General features: G+C 47.5%; 1 pseudogene; it reads right to left on the bottom strand.

Moving 5' to 3' along the window:
* Window positions 1-1,301: 1,301 nt before the first annotated feature.
* On the bottom strand, window positions 1,302-1,419 carry LOC126337352 (5S ribosomal RNA; annotated as a pseudogene).
* Between the last annotated feature and the right edge of the window lie 4,648 nt (window positions 1,420-6,067).

Here is a 6,067-nt window from a genome sequence, read left to right as displayed (position 1 = left end):
GAACGCTGGTCCAACTGAGGCGCCAGGTGGAAATGGCATGGCAAGCCGTTCCACAGGACTACATCCAGCGTCTCTACCATCGTCTCCATGGGAGAATAGCAGCCTGCATTGCTGCGAAAGGTGGATATACACTGTACCAGTGCCGACATTGTGCATGCTCTGTTGCCTGTGTCTATGTACCTGTGGTTCTGTCAGTGTGATCATGTGATGTATCTGACCCCAGGAATGTGTCAATAAAGTTTCCCCTTCCTGGGACAATGAATTCACGGTGTTCTTATTTCAATTTCCAGGAGTGTATTTATTAATAGGGTGCTTGATGACCAGTGAATACAACGCATGTTCTGTAACGTGCTACGCCTCTGGCCACAATGGTAAGGAGTTTGTGTGGTGAACTGTTCGATTCCTCCGCCAAAGCGTTTAACAATTGATGGATTGTCATTGGTGCATGTGGAGTTGTGCAATACGTCTTCCCAACGCATTGGTCGATGCGACTGACGTCGTAAAAACTGGTATGCCAGTCCATTTGCCGAATGTTCTCTTACCCCAAGAGGTCCTCCATGCGCGCAGTTCGATGCGGTTGTGCATTGTAATCTATCAAAATGAAGCCAGGGCTGAATTCACCCCTGTATAAACGCACGAGAGGAAGGAGTAACGTGTCACAGTAACGTTGACACGTCCATGTAATGTGTTCAAAGATTTGAAGGTCAGTACGCCAATACAACATAATGTCTCCCCACATCGTAACGTCTGGGCCACCAAAACTATCATGTGCGACAGTTCTTGACGTACATTGATATGGCGAGAGATGGGGAAACGTAATGAATCCAATAAACATTGTCGGATGTATTTGTTTTGGTGGAGCAGGTGTTTTGGCGTAGGGAGGTCTAACGTTTTCTGGGCGTACCTTCGAAACTTTGGACAAGATAGCTGGCCTGTCAACGTTATTGTGCATTGTACTTTTTCCCCATGAGCGTCATTTCTGGAGTGCATTCGAACCTGATTTCATTTATATGAGCAACATGCGCGACGGCATCGAGGAGCGCAGGTAGAGCAGTTATTGAAACGAGAAGAGATGGACATGTGTGACAGTCACTCACTACTCACTCCGTCTTCAGTCCACGAGTGGCCTACCGGGATTATCCGACCGCCGTGTCATCCTCAGTGGAGGATGCGAATAGGAGGGGCGTGGGGTCAGCACACCGCTCTCCCGGGCGTTATGATGGTATTCTAGACCTAAGTCGCTACTATTCAGTCGAGTAGCTCCTCAATTGGCATCACGAGGCTGAGTGCATCCAGAAAAATGGCAACAGCCCATGGAGGCCTGGATGGTCACCCATCCAAGTGCCGACCACACCCGACAGCGCTTAACTTCGGTGATCTCACGGGAACCGGTGTATTCACTGCGGCAAGGTCGTTGCCGTCTGACAGTCACCCTGACTTAAATCGCTTCAAGAACTTGTGAGGTACGTTGGGAAGACGTGTTACAGCACGTCCACATGCGCCAAGAACCACCCAGCATTTGCCAACCACGATCGTAGTGGAAAGGACAGCCCTACCACAAGAACTACTTACCAACGGTGTGGCCAGCATGAGAGCACATTGCTGAGCATACACTGTCGTCCGTGGTGATCGAACACCGTATAAAGAACCATGTCCCGCATTTTGTAATGTCCAGGTGACCATCATGACTCACGGTAACTCCCGCGTAATTATTGTTATTGAATAAAAGTGTCATTTCTATTCCTCACACAAAGTATTTCTTTCTGTTGCCTCCTGTACTACACTGTAGCAATTATTTCTATGCACGGTCCAAGTTTCATCGAGCTACGTTACTTAACAGTGACACATAACGTGAAAGTTGCTTTCGTCCACAAGTTTTGCACATCGCTGACGTTGACGATGTGATAGTGAGGCCGCATTGTTGGTATTCCGCGAAGTCCGCTGCGACTCAGCACACCCTGGTAGGCTCAGAACGCAGCGCGGCATCAACTGCGTGAATGGCTGGCCGTTGAAGCTGACGCCACCCCCTCTGCCGCGGCTGTGTGTAGCTGTAGCCTGGGCGTGCTGTCTGTAAGCGACGCGGCGCAGTGTGGGCGGCGCTTGTCCTGCGAGCAGGCAACGCCGGCTCGCAATTATCGGCTCGTTATGCTAATGAGCGACCGACTGTCGGACCGTCAGGTAATGGCTCAGTAAATAGCGGCGGTACCGCAGCGCAGAACAGGCCGGTGTGCCCGCGTCACGCGCGGCCACGGACGAGCTCTGCCGCGGCCGGAGATTGGACCGCCGCTGCGAAGCCAACGGCTGTCGCTGCCTGCACGCAAACGGCTGCAGAGAAGACACAGCCAGAGCCCGACTAGGGAGCCGGAATACCTGTTGGAACAAGCTGATCTCTACTCAGTGTGGCATACTTGCTTTGTGTCAGACGAATATCGGTATCTAAATTAGTCGAATAAATTAAGAAATAGAAGGTCAAATGTTTTCGAAATTATTTGTCTAAAAGTAAGAAACTAAACAGGTTAGAGGATCCTTTCTACATCTGCATCCACGCACATACTCCGCAAGGCACTGTACGGCGCGTGGCAGAGGGTACCCCGTAGCACTACATCTTCATACATACTCCGCAATCCACCGTACGGTGCGTTGCGGAGGGTACATCGTACCACAACTAGCATCTTCTCTCCCTCTTCCACTCCCAAACAGAGCGAGGGAAAAATGACAGCCTATATGCCTCTGCACGAGCCCAAATCTCTCTTATCTTATCTTTGTAGTCTATCCGCGAAATATAAGTTGGCGGCAGTAAAATAGTACTGCAGTCAGCCTTAAATGCTGGTTCTCTAAACTTCCTCAGTAGCGTTTCACGAAAAGAACGCCTCCTTTCCTCCAGAGACTCCCACCCGAGTTCCTGAAGCATTTCCGTAACACTCGCGTGATGATCAAACCTACCAGTAACAAATCTAGCAGCCCGCCTCTGAATTTCTTATATGTCCTCCCTCAATCCGACCTGATGTGGATCCCAAACGCTCGAGCAGTACTCAAGAATAAGTCGTATTAGTGTTTTATAAGCGGTCTCCTTTACAGATGAACCACATCTTCCCAAAATTCTACCAATGAACCGCAGACGACTATCCTCCTTCCCCACAACTGCCATTACATCTACATCTACATATAAATCTACATCTACATACTCCGCAAGCCACCTGACGGTGTGTGGCTGAGGGTACCTTGAGTACCTCTATTGGTTCTCCCTTCTATTCCAGTCTCGTATTGTTCGTGGAAAGAAGGATTGTCAGTATGCTTCTGTGTGGGCTCTAATCTCTCTGAATTTATCCTCATGGTCTCTTCGCGAGATATACGTACGAGGGAGGAATATACTGCTTGACTCCTCAGTGAAGGTATGTTCTCGAAACTTCAACCAAAGCCCGTACCGAGCTACTGAGCGTCTCTCCTGCAGAGTCTTCCACTGGAGTTTATCTGTCATCTCTGTAACGCTTTCGCGATTACTAAATGATCCTGTAACGAAGCGCGCAGCTATCCGTTGGATCTTCTCTATCTCTTCTATCATCCCTATCTGATACGGATCCCACACTGCTGAGCAGTATTCAAGCAGTGGGCGAACAAGCGTACTGTAACCTACTTCCTTTGTTTTCGGATTGCATTTCCTTAGGATTCTTCCAATTAATCTCAGTCTGGCATCTGTTTTACCAACGATCAACTTTATATGATCATTCCATTTTAAATCACTCCTAATGCGTACTCCCGGATAATTTATGGAATTAACTGCTTCCAGTTGCAGACCTGCTATTTTGTAGCTAAATGATAAGGGATCCATCTTTCTATGTATTCGCAGCACATAACACTTGCCTTTCCGTTTCCTGTTCCACTCTCTATAAAGCGAGAGAAAACCTACTATCTATATGGCTCCGTATGAGCCCTAACGTCTGTTATTTTCTCTTCGTGGTTCTTACGAGAAACGTATACTGGCGGTAGTAGGGTCTACCTACAGTCAGCTTCAAACGCCAGTTCCTCAATAGCGTTCCTCGAAGAGAACATCGCCTTCCCTCCAGGAATTCCCATTTGAGTTCTCGCAACTTCTCCATAACACTTGACCGTCTTTTCGAATCTACCGGTAAGAAATCCAGCAGCGCGCCTGCGCATTGCTGCGATGTCTTCCTTTAATCCGACCTGCTGCGAATCTCAAATTCTCGAGCTGCACTCGAGGGTAGGTCGCGCTAGTATCGTATACGCGGTCTCCTTTACAGATGAACCACATTATCCTAAAATTCACCCAATAAACCCAGTTCAATCATTCACCTTCTATACGACAATACTCACAAGTTCGATCCATTTCACTGAATCTCTCTAGAGTTACGCCCAGATATTTAAACGACGCGTCTGTGTCAAGCAAACCGCTACTAATGCTATATCAACATCAACTTACATTTTTCTACCAGCTGCCATTCACCATACCTACTAGAAATTTTGTCTACATCTCTTGTATCCTCCAACAGTCACTCATCTTCGACACCTTCCCGTATACCACAGTACCATCACCAAACCGCCGCAGATTGCTGCCTACTTGTTCGCCACATCATTTATATATACAGAAAGTAACAGCGTTCCTATCATACTCCCTGGGGCAATCCTGACGATACCCTTGTCTCTACTGAACACTCGCCATCGAGGACAACATACTGGCTTCTCTCACTTAAGAAATCTGAACACGCCTTTGAATTATACTCGAAATCATGTACAGCAGCCGAGATGCATATACGTTAGTGATGTAAACAGCTCACCACCCGACAAACATACTCTAGTACTCAGGAAGGTTCTAAAATACTAAGTTAAAAATTGTGAGACGTAGCATGAGGACCATCTCATATTTCTATCGTAATCTGAGTAATTCGATTTTCCTCTCTAATTGCAAAAAAAAAAAAAAAAAATGGTTCAAATGGCTCTGAGCGCTATGGGACTTAACATCTGTGGTCATCAGTCCCCTAGAACTTAGAACTACTCAAACCTAACCAACCAAAGGACATCATACACATCCATGTCCGAGGCAGGATTCGAACCTGCGACCGTAGCAGCAGCGCGGCTCCGGACTTTAGCGCCTAGAACCGCACGGCCACCGCGGCCGGCAAAATCTGGGGCTTAGAGCATCATTTCCATATGACGATTGCAATTGAACTTTTAGTTCTCATTTGCTGAACTTCGTTTCGAGTATCATTTGAAGGTGGGTCAAATGTCTCTCTAATCTACACTGTGCAACACAATTAAAGGATCACTTTTTCTAAACGTCGCAATTATTTCCCATTGCGACGTACAAGTTTAAAATTTAGCCGAGTAAACCATTTCAGACACACCATCGCTCACGATCGAGACGAGATGGCCGGAGGGGTGGCAAAAGGATATCAGTTAAGCCACCTCTTTCCTTAGGGCGTTGATTCCCACGCATTTCGCGATTGAGAATGACATTTCGCAGTGTGAGGAGCAGTGGCGCGACGCTCTTGGAAACCTTTGACGCTGTTGACACCCCTCGGACGATATAATCTTTACACAAGGATATTGCGCTCACCAACCACACTAAACGTGATCACATCCATTTGAAGTGCAGTACGACAGCAGATTTTGCTCTGGTGTACAGAGTGGAACCACTACGGACCATTTACAAACAGTCAACGAAATTTGAACGCAGTCCGAAGCAGTAAAGGGTGCTTTTGCATTCTCAGCCCTCTTGCTTCGCGCCCTTCTGTGGGGTGATTACAAATGGGTGCAATATTCACACGCTCATGAGTAAAACCGCATAGGGTTCTTCTCATACTCCCGAGTTCGACGGAACCCTCGGTGCCACCCACTCAACTTTGCTGAGGAATTTAAAAATGTACCTTAATCTGGACACCCTCTGATGGACTCCTAGGCCCTTGCAGGCAGGTAACCCCTTTTAACTCCCCTTTGATTTAGGGATTTAGGATATCCTACTAGCTACATCTACATCTACATTTATACTCCGCAAGCCACCCAACGGTGTAAGGCGGAGAGCACGTTACATCCCACTATCATTACCTCCCTT

Source organism: Schistocerca gregaria, chromosome 2 (assembly GCF_023897955.1).
Source record: "Schistocerca gregaria isolate iqSchGreg1 chromosome 2, iqSchGreg1.2, whole genome shotgun sequence".
In the NCBI taxonomy this organism is placed as follows: domain Eukaryota; kingdom Metazoa; phylum Arthropoda; class Insecta; order Orthoptera; family Acrididae; genus Schistocerca; species Schistocerca gregaria.
This window is presented reverse-complemented; position numbering and strand designations above follow the sequence as displayed.